This window comes from Pseudorasbora parva, chromosome 6 (assembly GCF_024679245.1).
Source record: "Pseudorasbora parva isolate DD20220531a chromosome 6, ASM2467924v1, whole genome shotgun sequence".
Classification (NCBI taxonomy): Eukaryota; Metazoa; Chordata; class Actinopteri; order Cypriniformes; family Gobionidae; genus Pseudorasbora; species Pseudorasbora parva.
The window spans coordinates 36,426,682-36,446,616 of NC_090177.1; positions in this window are offsets into that span (position 1 = coordinate 36,426,682).

A 19,935-nucleotide genomic window follows, 5' to 3' on the forward strand; every position below is an offset into this window, starting at 1 on the left:
GCAGTATCTTGGGACATGTGGTCTTCACCTCACAGCCGGTGGAAAATACAACCCCAAATCAGAAAAAGTTGGGACAGTTTGGAAAACGCAAATAAAAAAAGAAAGTAGTGATTTCTAAATTTTCTTTGACTTGTATTTCATTGCAGACAATACGAACACAAAATATTTCATGTTTTGTCTGGTCAACTTCATGTCATTTGTAAATATGCATCCTTTCCTGTCATTCAGACCTGCAACACATTTCAAAAAAAGTTGGGACAGGAGCAATTTAGGGCTAGTAATGAGATAAAAGGGTTAAATAATGATGTGATTTGAAACAGGTGATGTCAACAGGTGATTGAAATTATGATTTGGTACAAAAGCAGCATCCAAGAAAGATCTAATCCTTTCGGAGCAAAGATGGGCCGAGAAACGCCAGTTTGCCAACAAATACGTGAGAAAATTATTGAAATGTTTAAAAACAATGTTCCTCAAAGAAAGATAGGAAGAGATTTGGATATTTCACATTCAACAGTGCATAACATAATTACAAGATTCAAGGAATCTGGAGGAATTTCAGTGCGTAAAGGACAAGGCCGCAAGCCTAAGCTGAACAACCGTGATCTCCGATCCCTCAGGCGGCACTGCATCAAGAATCGTCATTCATCTATAAGCGATATCCCCACATGGGCTCAGGACTACTTTGGCAAACCTTTGTCAAGTACCACAATACGTAGTTACATCCACAAATGCCAGTTAAAACTGTACTGTGCCAAAAGAAAGCCTTATGTTAACAGTGTCCAGAAGCGCCGTCGACTTCTCTGGGCTCGGAGGCATCTGGGATGGACCATCAGACAGTGGAAATGTGTACTGTGGTCAGATGAATCAGTATTTCTGGTATTTTTTGGGAGGAATGGACGCCGTGTGCTCCAGACCAAAGAAGAAAGGGATTATCCAGACTGTTACCAGCAACAAGTCCAAAAGCCAGGGTCTGTCATGGTATGGGGTTGTGTCAGTGCCCTTGGCAAAGGTAACTTGCACTTCTGTGAAGGCACCATTAATGCTGAAAAGTACATAGAGATTTTGGAGCATAATATGCTGCCTTCAAGAAGATATCTTTTCCAGGTACGTCCATGCATATTTCAACAAGACAATGCAAAACCACATTCTGCACACATTACAAAGTCCTGGCTGCGGAGGAAGAGGGTACGGGTACTTGACTGGCCCGCCTGCAGTCCCGACCTGTCTCCAATAGAGAATGTGTGGCGCATTTTGAAGCGCAAAATGCAACAACGAAGACCCCGTACTGTTGCCCACCTTAAGACTTGTTTGCAGGATGAATGGGACAAAATTACACCTCAAACATTTCATCACTTGGTGTCTTCAGTCCCTAAATGTCTTTTAAGTGTCGTGAAAAGGAATGGCAACATTACAAAGTGGTAAATGCTTTACTGTCCCAACTTTTTTTGAAATGTGTTGCAGGTCTGAATGACAGGAAAGGATGCATATTTACAAATGACATGATGTTGACCAGACAAAACAGGAAATATTTTGTGTTCATATTGTCTGCAATGAAATAGACGTCAAAGTAATTTTAGAAATCACTTCTTTTTTATTTTATTTGCACATTCCATACTGTCCCAACTTTTTCAGATTTGGGGTTGTAGGACAGGGGCAGAAATCATGTCCTTAGATGTGGTTATTAACATTAATGTAGTGTGAAGCAGAACAGGACCGAGTGTTGTGGAGCTGAGCACGACAGTCCCCGGGCGCCTGCACTATTTCCGCTTTTCCGGTCATGATTATAAGGTAACGCAGCTCTGTTTATCATATTAGATACATTTAAGTGTGTTTAAAATGATGTTCTGACGTTCCTCTGTGCGTTCGCTCGGCGCTGCTGTGACTTGTTCACACTGCTAAGAGAAAAGCGCTTCTGCCAAATAAAACCGAGGGTAGCGCAGAAATGACGCAATTGACAGGCGACTCCCTCAAACGCTACACTTTGCTGAAACGTCCCGGTCCTTAGTTAAAATAGCAATTTTCTCACAATTTATAAATAGTTGGAAACATCTGGGATATTGTAGGTACTCAACTGAACAAAATATATAACACTGGCCTAGTGGCTTTTGGATATTTTACTGCATAAATACTACATCGTGCACCTTTAAAGTGAATTTCGTTTTGTATCAATTATATCTTAATTTTAATCAATGTTTTATCAACCAGTTGTCACGAGTTAATAAATAATAAGCAAATATTGCAAACAATGACATGAAGGCACCCCCATGTCAACAATGGCTTAAATGCGTGAACAACCCCAAACTACTAGAAAAAAACTTAAGTTGGGGCAGCTATACTTATTTTAGATAGGCCTATTCGAACTAGCATGTCACAAAGAGCATTCTTTGTTGAGTGCATGGTGCTCATGAACGGTATCTCCAGGGAGGCACTCTGGAGGATGTGAAGAGCTGTGATAAATGAACACATTATTCAAATGACTCTATATGCAATTGGATAGTCCTTCAATCAATCAGACCACAAGAAGCGTGATCAATGGGCATCGATCCATCGCTTCTCTATCTGTCATCGTGTTAAACCCGCCAATAGCGTGCCAGGTGGATAAGCCAGTCTGTGATTGGTTCCCACAAAACTGTAATAGAAGGAATATAAATTAATGTATGGGTTTCTAGACTGAGTTGCAGGGCGAAGTCAAATCGCCGGCAGATCAGCCTGGGTTTACCCAGTCTAACCTTATGTATGTTTTAACAACATAATTCAACATATAAATACTATTTTTAAAGGCCCATTTAAAGTGTTCATTACAAATAAATTACTAAATGCTAAAAATGAAGAAATGTAAATTAACAAAAATTTGCATTGCATTTGCAATCCTGTGAAACAGCACCCCCACTTCTCATACAGACCCTGACAAAAGTCTTGTCGCTTATCTATTTTCTAGAAATACCTGATATTAACCTGACTTTTAATTAATTAATTGGTGTTAGAAATAGCTCATATGAAAAGCTAAAACCCTCCCAAATTATGTTTAATGCACTGAAATAAATAATTTTCACAGAAAAAATATTTATCATTTAATCAAGACAGAAAGGTCAAATTTTGGCAAGACAAAAGTTTTGTCGCCTATACAGAAATTGAACAAATTTACTGCAAATACAAAAATATATCAGCAAATTAAGTTGTGGCGCTGTGAGATCCAAATGTAATATCTTGTATGACTTTCATGAGCTTGAAGGACTCCATCCATGCGGTTTGGCAAGGATTCATACAATTTATTGATGAAGTCATCAGGAATAGCTAAGAAAGCAGTCTTACATGCCTCGCAGAGTTCATCAATATTCTTTGGTTTCGTCTTCCATGCGTCCTCTTTCATCCTACCCCACATATGCTCAATGATGTTCATGTCTGGTGACTGGGCTGGCCAATCCTGGAGCATCTTGATCTTCTTCGCCTTGAGGAACTTTGATGTGGAGATGGAAGTATGCGATGGAGCACTCTCCTGCTGCAGAATATGGCCTCTTTTATGGTTGGGAATATAAGAGGTAGCTAAGATTTCTTGTTATTTTAGACAATTGATGTTACCTTCCACCCTGCAGATCTCTCGCACACCCCCATACTGGATGTAACCCCAGACCATGATTTTTCCGCCACCAAACTTCACTGTTTTCTGGGTGAATCTCGGATCCATTCTGGCTCCAGTAGGTCTCCTGCAATATTTGCGGCGACTGTGGTGTAATTCAACAGAAGATTCCTCTGAAAAATCCACCTTCTGCCACTTTTCCTGCGTCCATCCTTTTAGCAGGCTGTGGGCCTTGGTAATGCCACACGTTTTTTCAATTGTCTTTTGTTTAGTGCTGGCTTCTGGGCACTGATTCGACCATGGAGGCCATTTCGAGACAGAATCCGACAAACTGTTCTGGTTGACACAGGGACTTCAGGGGACCAGGTCTCGTGGAGCTCTGCTGCAGTGGAAGACAACACTTATGTCTTTGCAAAAATTGACTCAATGGGCTTTACCAAGCTGTGAATATTAGAATACTTTTTGAAAGTTTAGTTTTTCACTGAAACATTATCACAAAAGCTGGTGGGATTAAAATGAGCCATTTCTTGTAAAAAAATCTTGATTAGAAATATATTTCAGCGGCACTTTAGGTAAATTTGTACACAAGCGACAAGACTTTTGTCAGGGACTGTATGTATATATATATATTAGGCAAGAATCATGGCAATATACCTATATATAAATATATAAAAAGCACTTCTCTGTCTGGCAATCTAAAGGACGAGTCTGGGTTTGGCGGTTGCCAGGATACTTGACTGACTGCACCACAAAAACGTCATATTCATTTATGCCTTGTGGGAAAACAATCTATTTCAATGAACACGCATGGACCTTATCAGATGCTTTATCTTTAATTTTTTTAATGAATATGATTGTTTTTTGCTTGCTGCAATGCCAAAAATTGCTGTGTGGTGTTCTGCACCTCTAATTTACCTCTAAGTTAAAAAAAAACCCAGTTCTGAAGTTTCATGCCAATAAAACCGATGGAGCCTTTCGTCAATTCTGGAAGCCTGTGCAACATGTCTGTTACAGTTAAACATTTGAGAAAATTGAGAATAGGTTTGTGACACTGACTTCTCAACTCCAAATTTGCTTTGTAAAATGTAGGGCTGTCCTCAACTAAGGATTTAGACATTCGAATCAGAATTGTCGAATCTCTCTATGGTCGACCGATAGTCGAATCATCTATGTGTGTGTGAATGGGTTGGGAGGGGCAGGACACTTGTCAGCAGAAGGGTAAAACTATTTTTATACCGTTTTCTCATAACATGTTAAAGCCGTGATCAAAATACAGAACATCAGACAAATATATAAAAGAACATTTTGATAAATAAACCTAAAAAAAATACCTGCCTAGAGAGGAAAAGAACACTTTAGCCCCGTTTCCACCAAAATTACCCGGAACAATTTGTACCAGGAACTTTTTTACAGGAACTTTTCTCCCCCCCAGACCTGCAGCTGTCTGCGTTTCGACCGCGATAAAGTTCCGAGAAGATTAGGCAAATTAGTCCGGTGATGTAGGACTGCACGCGACTGTTCCTCCAGCCAGTTACGGACAAGGGCTGTCACTTTTCGATATGCATTCGAAGATGACGTGAAATATCCGTAATCGAACTATAAATAAACTATCCGGTTTTTAAAGTGCCATGTAGCGCAATTTTTTTTTACTTTCGGTGCGTTTACATGGAGCACTGCAATCAGTTTAAAAGTCCAACCTGAAGGAAAATGCTCCATATAAACACCTAAATTTTGTAATAAAAATGCCCAAACTGAATGAAATTGTAATCGTTTTGAGATGGGTGGAAAAATCTTTTCATGAATCGATCAAACGAAACATTTCACCATGTAAATGACCTGACCGGATTACTTTTGAGTGTGCGTCCTTATGTGACAACAGCGCGCGCCTTCACCACTGAAGAGCACACGTCGTGCTCATGCACCAAGCATGTTGACAAGAGAGGAAAATACATTTTTCTGAGGGATAATCTTTTTATTTCATAAGAAGTTATGAAGATAATGTTGGCATAATGACACTGTCCCTAAGCCTATGTAAGCAAACAATCAACTTCTTCAACTGCGCCTGACATTAGAATTATTTTTTTCTGAGATGATTATTACACTTTACAACAAATGAATAGCTTTTATAAAACCGTAAAGTCCTGGTGGCCGTTGAGAGTTGCTATGGCATCCGTAAACACATTCCAGCTGCTGGAGATGACGGCGTTGTAGATAATTGAATATATTCGAATGCCTTGCTTGATATTTGATATCCGTTCGAATTAGATTTTTTTTCAAAAATGACAGCCCTAGCGGACAGTAATCATTTTTGTGTGTACCGATTGAAAGATTTAGTGGATTTAGTTATTATAAGCTATTTATTTGTTTAAATAATCATCTCAGAAAAAATAATAATTCTTCTGTCAGGCGCAGTTAAAGTAAAAAACTGCCTGGGGCAATATACGCTGTGTCATTACTCCAACATTATCTTCATTATCTTATAACTTACGAAATAAAAAGTTAACCCCTCAGAAAAATTAACTTTCCTCTCTTGTCAACATGAGCGCGGCGTGTAAGACTTTTAAAAATGCCGAGTTGAACCTAAATGCTGCCTGAGCTCAACCAATCAGCATGTTCAGCGCCCAAGTCCCGCCCTCGAAAGTTCCTGAACTTTGAAAAAGTACTACCCCGCGAGCAGGGCCGTTTGGAGGGGGAAATATTTACCCGGAACTTCATTTATACCCTGGTTCCTGCGGTCTAAACACACGAAGTACCACCCAAAGTTCCTAGTTCCTGGGTAAAGTTCCTGTGGTGGAAACGGGGCTTTTGAGTGCGTTAACATGCACGTTCTTAAGCCGATCGTGCCTAAAGGGGGTGAAGGCATAGCCAGTAAAAGAAATGGACAGAGCTATCCCATTGACTTCAACGGCGGAAAATGAGGCCAATCAGAGGCACTCACTTCCTGACGGCTGAGCGAACTGCGCAGGCTCAGACTGAGCTTGACGACGTAGATGTGACGTGAGCCTCCTGTCTGACAGCTGTAGGTCTTCTAGTAGTTGTGGAAAGTGAAATCTGAATCCCGTTGTTTAAATATTTTCTCCCGTTGCTTTTGGCTCACTATGGGCTTCTCCCCATTCTTCCCCCTTGACTTTATCAGACTTTATGTCTCCACGTCCCCCCGACTGTCTCATAGACAGTAAAAGATTGCCTGCGAGCGTCTCCTCCTGTCTATACGGTAATTTCTCAACTGTGTGACAGAGTCGCGTTGGTTATGACGCAATCATAAGCCTATTTTTACAAAAACAGCTTCTATGGGATGATACTGTAAGATACAATGTAATGGAGCATTTTATACATTGTCGTGTTTCTTTATAAATAAACAATGGACAAATGGAGTCTTTAAACGTCTCAGATGTAAAGTTATTCACTGTCAAAGTGACTCAAAAATGAATGGGAGTCAATGGGATGCTAACAGCAGGTGATGGCTTGGTTAGCAATGGCAGCCCCTATGGGTGGAACGCTTTCCGAGCGCTAGATTACCCCCTTGGGTGAAGGACGCGAAGCTCAGCCCCGCGCCTCAGGATCTCACACCGCCACCTGACGCGCACATTATATACACGCAAGCTAAATTTTGAATTGACTGACAGATGAGCTGCACGAAAGCGCTCTGTGGTGCAGCAGGATTTTAAACAACTTCCTGAGTGGCCGGGGACAGGCGCTGAATGCTGCCGCCGGTGTGTGTACACTCATTTAACGTGTTCGAATTTTAAAGGCGCTGTGCGAAGCTCGGCGCCCTTAAAGGGGTCGCACACCGATGCTCTCCTCTGCTCAGCTCAGCGCCGCGACACGTCTTTAAAATATTGAGCATCCCCATATTGCCAAAATAATATAATCCTTGTTTCATAACACCCGTGAAGATTCGAAAATTTACGGATGTCTTTAGATGTCTGTCTTTCTCTAAACCTGCGTCATTGATGCCAAACAGCTCATCATATAACTGGATTTTAGGACAAGACAAGTTTTATGATCATTTTGAAACTTTAAATGTATGTAATACAGATTTGACGTTGTCCTCAAAAGTCTGGGTGATATATGAAGTCATGTAATATTTGTGGGAGCAGTACATATTTTGACAAAAAAATTACACCTCTGACAATTCTGTTGTGTCCTTTGTTCAGTCACAGATACTCTATGGACAATCCGACCCAATACGGCTCAGTTTTTCTATATATCTTGCTCTGTTAATTTGCAGAACTGATTCTACGTTGGCTATACTGGGTTAACACCATGCATTTCCAGTGTGGGGGAATGAATTTTTTTCCCCTACGGCGACTCCCCCCCCCCCCCCCCACACCACACCTCCAGCTATGACACCACACCAACCAAGTCTGTAGAGGTTGTTTTTTCAGGGGTTGAGCTTGGCCCCTTAGTTCCAGTGAAAGGAACACTTAATGCTTCAGCATACCAAGACATTTTGGACAATTTCATGCTCCCAACTTTGTGGGAACAGTTTGGGGAGGGCCCTTTCCTGTTCTAACACGACTGTGCACCAGTGCACAAAGCAAGGTCCATAAAGATATGGATGAGTAAGTTTGGTGTGGAGGAACTTGACTGGCCTGCACAGAGTCCTGACCTCAACCGATAGAACAACTTTGGGATGAATTAAAGCGGAGACTGAGAGCCAGGCCTTCTCGTCCAACATCAGTGCCTGACCTCTCAAAGGGTGGGGCAACTCCATATTAAACCCTAAGAATTAAGAATGGCATGTCATTAAAATGAATGTGCATATAAAAGCAGGCGTCCCAAAACTTTTGGCAAGCACAACAAAACCACACCTGAATACAGACAGTGAATTTAACTGAAAGGTTAAATGCATACAGATAAAATCAGTAATTGTCATGTAAATGCCCTGTCTCTGCATGGCCTGTGGACTTTGATCACATGGACTGAGTTGCATGGTACCTGTTTATACAGATAAACAGGCTGGGCCACATATTTTGTGTTAATCCAGTCATATTAGTCACCTAATAAAAACTAGGGTCTAGTCAAAAATCACTTTCATGTATATAGCGCTTTATATGATACTGATTGTTTCAAAGCAGCTTCACAGTAATAATCAAAAACATAACACTTGCAAAGTTGAAATCAACTTAAATCAATGTTGATTTGATTTCTTTTAAAACAATGTGAATGTTGCAAAATTCACCTGTGCAACTGCCTTTATTAGACAATTAGCATGTTTTGGAAAAGTAAATATATCTGTTGGTTTCACAATTTCCCCCATGAAAAAAACATGAAGAAAAGGCTTTTCTTAGCAGACCAAATTCAGGCATGTCACTTGAACCTAACCATATCTGACCCAAACCCAATCGGTGAGAGGTAAAAGACGAAAACCAACAACAACAACATAAAAACTCTCTCTCCGAAACCTGCATCTGTACATCCTCTCTTACACAGGAATTATTGTTAAAGATGAATGTGACGTATATTAAATGGATCTTGAGGCTATTTACTGTTGTAATCATATTGAATTGCGTGGTTTTGGTCTTTTACAGGGAGCACAAAACCTCTAGGTAAGTAATACATTTTATCCAAACTTTATGATTTTACTGATGTTAGCCTAATGCTAATATAACTATCTAGGTAGTTGATGAAAGATATAATATTTAAAGACTATAATAGATGCTAACACTTTATAATAATGTTCAGTTATGTAATTTATACAAACCGGATCCCAAAAAATAACAACAGAATGCTATGATGTGGAAGTTTTAAATTTCAATATTTTATTCAGAATACACTATAGATTACATATGAAATGTTGACAAAATTAATTATTTTAAGGGAAAAATAAGTTGACTTTAAATCATCTCAAAAAAGTTGGGACAAGGCCATGTTTACCACTGTGTGGCATCCCCTCTTTTTTTTTAATAACAGTCTGCAAACGTCTGGGGACTGAGGAGACAAGTTGCTCAAGTTTAGGAATAGGAATGTTGTCCCATTCTTGTCTAATACAGGCTTCTAGTTGCTCAACTATCTTAGGTCTTCTTTGTTGCATCTTCCTCTTTATGATGCTCCAAATGTTTTCTATGGACTGCAGGCTGGCCATTTCAGTTCCCGGATCCTTCTTCTATGCAGCCATGATGTTGTAATTGATGCAGTATGTGGTCTGGCATCGTCATGTTGGAAAATTCAAGGTATTCCCTGAAAGAGACGACGTCTGGATGGGAGCATATGTTGTTCTAGAACTCGGATATACCTTTCAGCATTGATGGTGCATTTCCAGATGTGTAAGCTGCTTTTTTTGGAATCTGCAGCTCTCATAAAATCCAAAATGAGCCAATATTTGGCATGACATTTCAAAATGTCTCACTTTCAACATTTGATACGTTATCTATATTCTATTGTGAATAAAATATACGTTTATGAGATTTGTAAATTATTGCATTCCTTTTTTAATGCATAATTTGTACCAACTTGCCCTTTTTTGTCCCAAAAGTGTCCCAACTTTTTTGGATTCGACAGCTAACATCTTACAGATTAGCCGATTTCTCTCATTCTTTATGTTAGCATTCATTTTAGTACTGATATGACGAGCTTCCCTGGGAAAGTCTCTGAGTTATTAAGCTGCTCGTACAAGTCCAATATCACCCAGAAGCAGCTGAATAGGTGGGTGGATCTCTGTTTTTCTATGTAATCATGCTTGATTACTGATTACGTCACCATTCCACACATCAACACACACTGGCTCTGTTCCAAAATCTACTGAGGTGCTGCCAACTGCATACCTGTATATTGTCAGCTACTTCTTAAGGCAGCATAATAACGGAAACCTCATAAGACACTGATTGTGCTCTCCTGGAAGTAGGAAGGCAACAAGACACATTACAAATCTAATGTTTTTGAGTTACGTCACGTCTAAATGCCATTGCTTGGCTGTTTTTTGAAGTCAGCAGATTTACTGTAGCCTGACAAGCCAGACCCACATCAAGATGTTTGGTCTGGAAACTCACCATTGACAGGGCTCAATCTGAGGGGCGGGATAAACGGTTGTCTTTCAAACTCCCTCTGCACGCGACTGGATAGCGCTACAACCAATCAGAGCAACGAAGGTGAAACAGAGCTTGTTGATAGATTAAACATTCGCCGTACACGGTCAGCAAAACTCCTTACACATATTCCCTTTTTAAGAATGACTTCAGTGCCGTTCTTTGTTCTTTTCTCAGAGAAAAGCTTAACTTCAAGTCTTCCAGAGTCGCGGTCAAAGCTGATTCGAAAGACCGCCGCCGTTCACCAGTTTCTGTGTTTACTAGAAGCACGCAAACGCAACTCGGCCATCGTCATTATGGCCCCGCCCACCGACTCTATACATGATGTGATTGGCCTGACAAGAGTTAGGCGATTACAGGTCAGAAGGGTATTGAGAGTTCCTAGACGACACTCGCTGGCAGATTAGATTTGCTGCCGCTAGGGTGCGTCTAGATTTCTAGGCTAGATTTACTGCCTAATATCCCACAATCTGGTGTGTGTGGTTTGGCAGTTGGTGGAAAGATTTAAAAGTGTGTCTGATGGAATTAAGCCCTCCCGAAACTATCACAGAAATGTGAGTTTACAATCTTCATGAATCAGACAACCAACTTGCTAGAAACCTTTTATTATAATTAGAGGTTTTGAAACAACATGTTAAGCTTCAAGTAATGTTATCAACCCTCAATATAGAACCCTAGCATTCTTGACTCAATTGTACAGAACACTTTTTGCCATTAGGGTTCTGTATAAGGAGAAAAATGTCTTGTCAATGATGGCATAATTTAAAGGTGCACCATGCAGTATTTTTGCAGTAAAATATCCGAAAACCACTATGCCGGTGTTGTATATTTTGTTCAGTTGAGTACCTACAATATCCCAAATGTTTCCAACTATTTGTAAATTGTGAAAAAATTGCTAGTTTAACTAAGGACCGGGATGTGTCAGCATAGCGTCTAAGGGAGTCGCCTGTGAATTGCGTCATATCTGCGTGTAGCGGTTTTACTCTGGTTGTGTTTACTGTAGTTATGCTCAGTGAAGACAATGCGTGTGGAAGAGGTCTCAGGATGCTTTATTCTGCAGAAATACATAGAGCACAATCAATTTTTGGAATATACGTCTCTCCCCTTCACTCTGTGCACGGAAAAGCAGCACGCTCGTTAGAAGAGCGAGAGAGAGCACATTTGACCCAAACTGCAACAAATGTGCGTCTAAAGATGGCGCTGTTCGCACATCGCAAAAGGAAACGTGCGTCACCGATATGTGCCCTATACAAAACGATTTCTGCTTGAATGGTTCCCACTAGAGTTAATTATGTACACTTAACTATTATGACCCAGAACATATTTAAACAAATATAAAAGCACAAGAAATTAAGTTTTGATGAAGTTCATTATATTTTATATATTTTTTGAACCAGCTACATACTCCCCGCTGAACTTCACAAAACTTCTTCAATATGGATAAATAGCTGATCAAAAAGCCACACACAGAATAAACACAATTTACACTCGACACAGCAATATGTGCTTCCCAACCCACAGGGAAAGTGATCTAAGCAGGCTGATCAGACCTACTAAGACGACACTTGTAAATAGGGTGCCCCAAACACCACTACTTCGAATTCAATGTGACAGTAACGTTTAGGATTCTGAATTTTGGCTTTTTTAACTCAATGTAATGATTCAAATAAATTCAAAGGAAACATTTTTGCACTCTTCATGGAACTGCTTAACCCATTTTATGACAATAAAGACCTAGTAACTCCATCAACTGAACTGACAGTCTTCATGCTTTGGGTCATGTTCTGAATTAACCTGTTTACAGGTTTCACAAGTCTGCCAAACCTTGTTCTGACTTGAGTCACTACTTGATTAGGGAGCGAATCCACAGGCTCAGAGGTCTGTATGTCAGCAGAACCTTCCACAGATACAGATGTCATTGGATCACAAGTCAAGCCTCCATTACTTGTACATTCAGAAACAGTGTCACATCCTAAAGTTTCACCCAGCATTGCTGAAAGCACAGATTGTGCAGGATCAGGACCCACTGCCAATGGGAGGACACTCTCTGCCCTAGAGGATATACAACTCAAGCCATCATCTGGAGCCACAGTCCCTGCTATCCAGCTGGCAGTTCAATCTGCATTACTACATTCTGACATGTGCGTTATAGCATCGGTCAAAGCAACGCCACTACAGTCATCAAGTGATTCACTGCCATCACTGAATGAGGGTTCAACTTCCTCAACCTCAATTGGCAGAAAGTTTGCTTGAAGGAGCAAGTTCCTATGAACAGTCTTTTCCTGACCGGTGTGGGTGTTGCGGATACGGTAGGTGTGACAATGAGGATTCAGAGCAACAACTGTATATGGAATGGACTCCCACCTATCTGCCAGTTTTTTCCGACCACGTTCGCCCTTGTTGGCCAGTAAAACCTGATCCCCAACATCAATACTGCGTCCTTTGGTCCTTTTGTTCCCATATGGAAAAGTCTTGCTAAAAACATATGTGATTCTTATATGTTCCAACAGAAAACTATAAGGATCATATATGCTTCAAAAACCACATATACAAATTGTACAATATTCATGTATTTTCAGTCATATATGTCCTACACTGTAAAAAAAATATATGCTGGATTGTGTTAAATACAACCCCTGCAAATCAGTGAGATTTTACTTTAGTAAATTAATTAGCAAGTAAAACGAATAAAAATGGGTAACCCTAACACAAAGAAAATATTTCCTTATATATGTGAATGATAAATATATTAAATTATTTAACTGCATATTAAAAATATACAGGATAAATATATTACAATATTTAATAATACATGAGGAATTGCTGCTTTCAATTAGAAAATTATGTGACAATATATTTAGTTATATATCATAATGTATGTCATTTTATTTAATGTGCATGTGATGATATACCCAAAAATATATTGAACAAAATAATATATATTACAAAATAAAAGGAACTGTAGTCCGTTACTGAGAAAGTGCTATTATATTACAGTTACTTATGAAAATGTTAACAATTACAAAGGGTTTTATATATATATATATATATATATATATATATATATATATATATATATATATATATATATATATATACACACACACACACATACAGTTAACAATAACACAAGTCAAGCACACTGGCATGTTCCTACATATTAAGCAAAGAGCTGTAACTGCTGAAAAGTGCACCGACATTATTGTTAATAAAAGTAACAGTTTTACAGTTTTTTTAAATTGAGCAAAACACATGAAATAACAATTAATTTTAACATTTAACCTCCTTTAAATCAGAAGTAAAGCATGATGGGAAGTAGAAATTTGTTGTAACTCATTCTGTAAAAGTGTTTATGTGTGTACATGCATTCACATTAATATGGGAAATTCAATATACAGTAAGGCTACACAATAAAGGATACAACTTAATGGATATTACATGTAATACTATTTATATCTTAATTACTAAATATTGTATGTGTTAAAATATAGCCATATTTTATAAATAAAGTCAATATGCATACATTGCAGTAGCTATATTAAAAAAGGCTTTAGTTTCCTTTATTCCTTTATATTTCCTTTAATATAGGCTATTTTGCATATAATTGCAGTATATTCCCATATATTTGTTTCGTAATGTTCTACCCATACAAACTATTTGTTAACAGCAATATCAGCAATATTTAAAAAATAATAATTAAACACTCACTCTAAGCGTTAGGCTTAGACGATGAAGATTTCTGTAACAAAAATAGCCTTAGTTCTGTCATCGCAAACTGCGCATGCGTCACCGCGCCGCGGCCAGGAGGAAATCAATCGCGGGTTCTTGTTGTCTCCGTGATATGATTGCCTCCCAGCGGGACCGCGAAGTGTCGAGCTCCAGGTAAGAATTGTGTTTGTCATGTCGTTCTCAATGCAAATGTTAACTTATTTAATGGCAAGATTTGCTAAAAGATTAGTAAATTGTTCGTTTCTGTTATCATGTCGGTGCCACCGTAGTGTTAGGTAACGTTAAGCCTAATTATGCTACGCGCACGTGCAAAAATTAAATTACAAGTATTTAATGTGCAAAAACAAGTGAAAAATGCTTATATTTGTATTAAAGTTATTAAACTATATGATTGGTCTCATCATTTGTTAGTCCCTTTGAATAAAAACGTCTGCTAAATGATCAAATGTAAAACACAACTATTCTAGTTGTTTAACTATGTCATTTGGTAACTAAGTTAAACCCTAAAGCTCATGGTTTGCATAGATAACGTAATACAACGATTGTGTGACAGTGAAAGCTGTGTGACACTGACAAAACGCAAAAGTTAGAATAAATGTAATGTGATTTGTTTACCGGATGTTCCGTTTGTGATCATTAATAGTCTATTTTGTGCCAATTCACTATAAAAGAGTTAATGTTTTAGTGAACTTGAGTTTGCAAATTGCTGTAATGTAGTTAAAATATAGCTAAAATATAAACTTCTATAATTTGCATTCATGTAACTGCAACATATATGAATCTAAATGATGTACAATATTACAATTTTGTAATAGAAAGTAAGTAACTGTATAAGAATATATTGTTATGGAAAAAACATTATAATGAAACGTGTTTCTAATATTCCTGTATGTAAATGGGGTGGTCAAGAAGATTTTCTTTTTCTTCCACAGAAAGATCTTCATGAAAACATTTGAAGACCACGCAAGAAGAACAGGTCCAGCCACAGACTGGTTCATCCCATGAGGACTGGTTCAGTTCTGAAGCGGAAGTGTTGAAGAAGTTTATGTACTCTGAGTTGTAAGACTTGAACTAATGTTAACAAATGAGAATTTAATGTAGTGTATTAACTAACATGAACTAACAATGAGCAATACATTATTACAGTATTTATTAAACTTTGTCAATTTTTAACGTTTAGTTCACCCAAAAATGTATGTTGTTAAAATGACCCTCATGTCGTTCCAAACCCATAAGACGTTCATTTATTTTCAGAACACAACAAATAAAGCTTTAATATGTGTACTATAATTACTATGTGAAATAAGTTAATATAGTAATTGATATAGATACTGATATAGATATCCATATTTATAACCTTATTGACTAAAATAACCAGCTCATGGCAGACGACTTGGGACCAGAGAGTGATCCGAGTGATGCGATGTAGGAGTAGCGTAAGCTTCAACGTCTCTCTGGGCAACAAAATCAAGCGCTTCTCTTTTATCGAATCCTCTTTAAATTCAAATTCGTGACCAGTGTTTTGTTTTCCTCTATTCTCTGCATAACCGCATTCATCAATACATCATGCTTCAGGTCAGAGGTCACTCTTTTGGCGTAAGTAGACACGCACAGTTGACTGCCGGAAGATAGATATTTTAGTCTAAAGTCAAAAATATGGATATTTTTCTAATAAAAAATGCATAGCTTCTCTTCAGAAGGCCTTTATTAAAAGATTTTTTAAAATGTCCTGATAATTTACTCACCCCCATGTCATCCAAGATGTTCATGTCTGTCTTTCTTCAGTCGAAAAGAAATTCAGTTTTTTGAAGAAAATATTCCAGGATTTTTCATCATATAATGTTTTTTAGTTGCAACCAAAATACTGAAGGTCCAACTCAATGCAGTTCCACCTCCGTGTTTACAAAGCACTCATGTGAAGACTAATACAAATGCCCTCTAGCAAATAAAAATAATATAAAACAACGATATTGGATGATTTTGAAGTTGAAAATTGAGTGTTTTTGCTAAAGGGCGTTTATTAGTCTTCACATGAGCGCTCTGTAAACACGAGGGCAGGACTTCTGCCTACATCTATGTGACCATTTACACGTGATTACGTCATCCTTGGCACCTCGCAGAGCTGAGCAAGTTGAACAATTAAGGTTGAAAAGTATATTCATGTTTTTAAATGACAGATCGTTTGACTAGATAAGACCCTATTCCTCATCTGGGATCATGCAGAGGCTATGAAGCCCTTTGAAACGGCGTTGATCTGGACCTTCAACATTTTGGTTGCAACTGAAAAGCATTATATGATGAACAATCCTGGAATGTTTTCTTCAAGAAACGTAATTTCTTTTCCACTGAAGAAATAAGGACATGAACATTTTGGATGAGATGGGGGTGAGTAAATTATCAGTCAATTTTTATTTTGGGGTGAACTAATCCATTCATTATCTTTGATTGATGGCCATGTCACTGTGTTCAGTGTATTTTGTTGTTGTTTTTTGGGTTTTGTTTTTTTCCTGAGCAAAGTTCAGTTTGCTATCAAGTTGGAATTGTAAATTACTCATGTGGAGTATAATTTGATTATTTCATTTTGTGTTGAAATAAAAGTGTTTCCATCACAAATTTGTGTATGTCATTGATTGAAATCATATATGGTTAGTATATGCAGAGATGTAATATTGACTGAAATCATGTATGATTATTATATGTAGTTTATATGTATATTATATAAACTTGAAGAGCTAACACACCATTTCCCTATTAAAAAAATATGAAATCTGTATAAAAAGCATATAAACAAATGACACAAAATATAAATAAATCCTATATGACTAGCATATGATTCAGTATAAGAACTTTATATGATTTGTATATGAATATCATGTATTTTCTACTAATACCATATACCATTGCATACAGTTTACATGTAAAACTCATATAAGATTTTTGCAGGATACATACATGACCCAAAAGTTTTCTGTGTGTTTTTTAGTATGAAATGGGCCATAAACGGTCTGATTTTGTGTATGACATATATGGGACTTACATTAAACATATAAGATAATTCTGACTGATTTAAGTAAGGAACATATATGGTCGCATATATGAACCATATAGGTTTTTTTCATATGGGTTGTATAGGTCTGCCTGGCGCCGTTGACTGGCCTCTGCATTCTTCTGAGCAAGGGCCAGAGCTTCTTTCAAGTCGTCCCTCAATTTAATCACATATGTATCATAATCAACGAGGACATTGTCCCACTCCACACTGCTGAACATCACATCCACTGGGAGTTTCGGAACTCTGCCGAACATCAAGTAAAAAGGGGCAAACCCAGTTCATGGGCTGTGCAGTTATATGCAAAGGTCAATGATTGCAACATCTGTGGCCATTTCTGCTTAGCCCTAGGTGGCAACGCCCTGATCATACCACCCAGAGTTCTGTTAAATCGTTCAACATGACCATTACCCATTGGGTGATACGCAGTTGTTCTGGACTTCCTCACTCCAGCAACTTCCAGCAAGTCACGAATCAGCTGGCTCTCAAAGTTGGCACCTTGATCCGAATGGATCCTTTCTGGAAAGCCATATATGCAAAAGTACCTATCCCACAACAGCCTTGCAACTTGTTTAGCCGATTGATCTTTACAAGGAAAAGCATGAGCCATCTCAGTAAAGTGGTCTGTTATGACCAAGACATCCACGCTACTACCGCTTGAATTCTCAGCAGACCAAAAATCTATGCAGACCAATTCCAGGGGGCTCGATGTCTTTATGCTTTCCAGAGGAGCCCTGCCTTCGGGTTCTGGAGTTTTGCTCACCACACAACGTTTGCAACACCTGACATGTTCACGTACATCTCGTTCCAAACTGACCCAGAAGAATCTCTGTCTTGCAAGGGATAAAGTCCTACCCTGACCTTGATGCCCAGCTGCATCATGAATGCCCCCAAGGACCTGCTCCACCAGCGAACTTGGAACAACATATTGCAGTCTCCTTTTCCGCGTCAGGACATCCTTGGATACCCGGTAGAGTATTCCGTCAAGGATTTTGAGCTTCTCCCACTGCTTAAGCGCTTTGATTACCTTGTGAGTTTCTCCACTTCTCTCATGTCTAGATGGTTTCCTTCCTCTTCTCACATAGAACAAGACTCTTGACAGCGTTACGTCATCCTGCTGCTTCTCTTGTAACTCTCTCAATGAGAAAACTGGGAGGGGACTAGGATCTGGAGTCAACAACTGGTGGGTATCCTGAGTGAGCCACTGGATCGCCCGATCTCTTGTGCCTACTTCCCACTCAGTGTGAACATCAAGGATTGCTGACACTTCCGCACTGGTGAGTGAACATGATTCTGAACCTGCACAGGGGTAATGTTCAACATCACAGGTGTTTGTACTCAACCTGAAAACGTCTTGTACAGTGTTCTCTCGTACCTGCTCCGCTTCTTCCAACAGCGTATAATACGGCTCTGACATCAGCCTCTGACTGACACAGCCACGGATGAAGGGCTGCCTACTCAAGGCGTCTGCGACCACATTTCTACTGCCAGGTATGTACTGAATATTAAAGCTATAGGGGGCCAGCTTAGACACCCACCTCTGCTCACATGCGTCAAGCTTTGGCTTCGTCATGATGTATGTTAAAGGATTGTTGTCCGTCCAGACAGTGAAGTCATGTCCCTTTAACCAGTGGCTAAACTTATCACAGACGGACCACTTAAGAGCCAAAAACTCTAGACGATGAGCAGGGTACTTCGCTTGTGCACGAGTGAGAGATTTACTGGCAAAGGCGATGGGACGTGCCTTAACTGCTCCTTCCGGAACTTGGGACAGAACAGCTCCTAATCCATCCAAAGACGCATCAGTACATAGAATGAATGGTCGACTGAAATCGGGGTGAGTCAGCACAACAGATTCCAACAGGGCTGTCTTTAAACTTTGGAAAGCCACACTGTGCTCACGCTTCCAGTCACCGGGGTTCAGTTTCTTAAACGACGCAGTGCCTCTCACAGGGGTCTTCTTCCCTCTGGGTGCAGCTGTCAAGGTGAACAATGGTTTTGCTATACTGGAGCAGTTCTGAATGAATTTTTGGTAATATAACACCATTCCCAGAAATGACTTTATCTTTTTTTGCGAAGGTGTTACTCCATCCGGCATCATCAGATCAGATTCGGATATGGCAGAGATGGCACTAACCTTATCTGGATCCGTTGCTACTCCAGTTTCGTCAATGACATGTCCCAGAAATTTCACACTTCTCCTTAGAAAATGGCATTTCTTCGGGGCTAACTTCAGTCCGTGTGCACTGAGCCTATTAAACACCAGCTCAAGCCGCTCAATGGCTGTCTCTTCATTTGGGGCGTACACAAGAAGGTCATCCAGATAGCATAACAGTGTGAGAAAATTCTGATCCCCGAAGATGTTGGTCATGAGTCGCATAAAGCTGGCTGGACTGTTACAGAGCCCTTGAGGCAGGCGATTAAATTCGTACAGGCCCATGGGGGTCGTGAAGGCAGTAAACTTTTTGTCCTCTTCAGACATTACGATGTTATAGAACCCAGAGGTTAAGTCCATCGCACTGAAGATGACATTTCCTCCCAAAGTGCTAAACAGT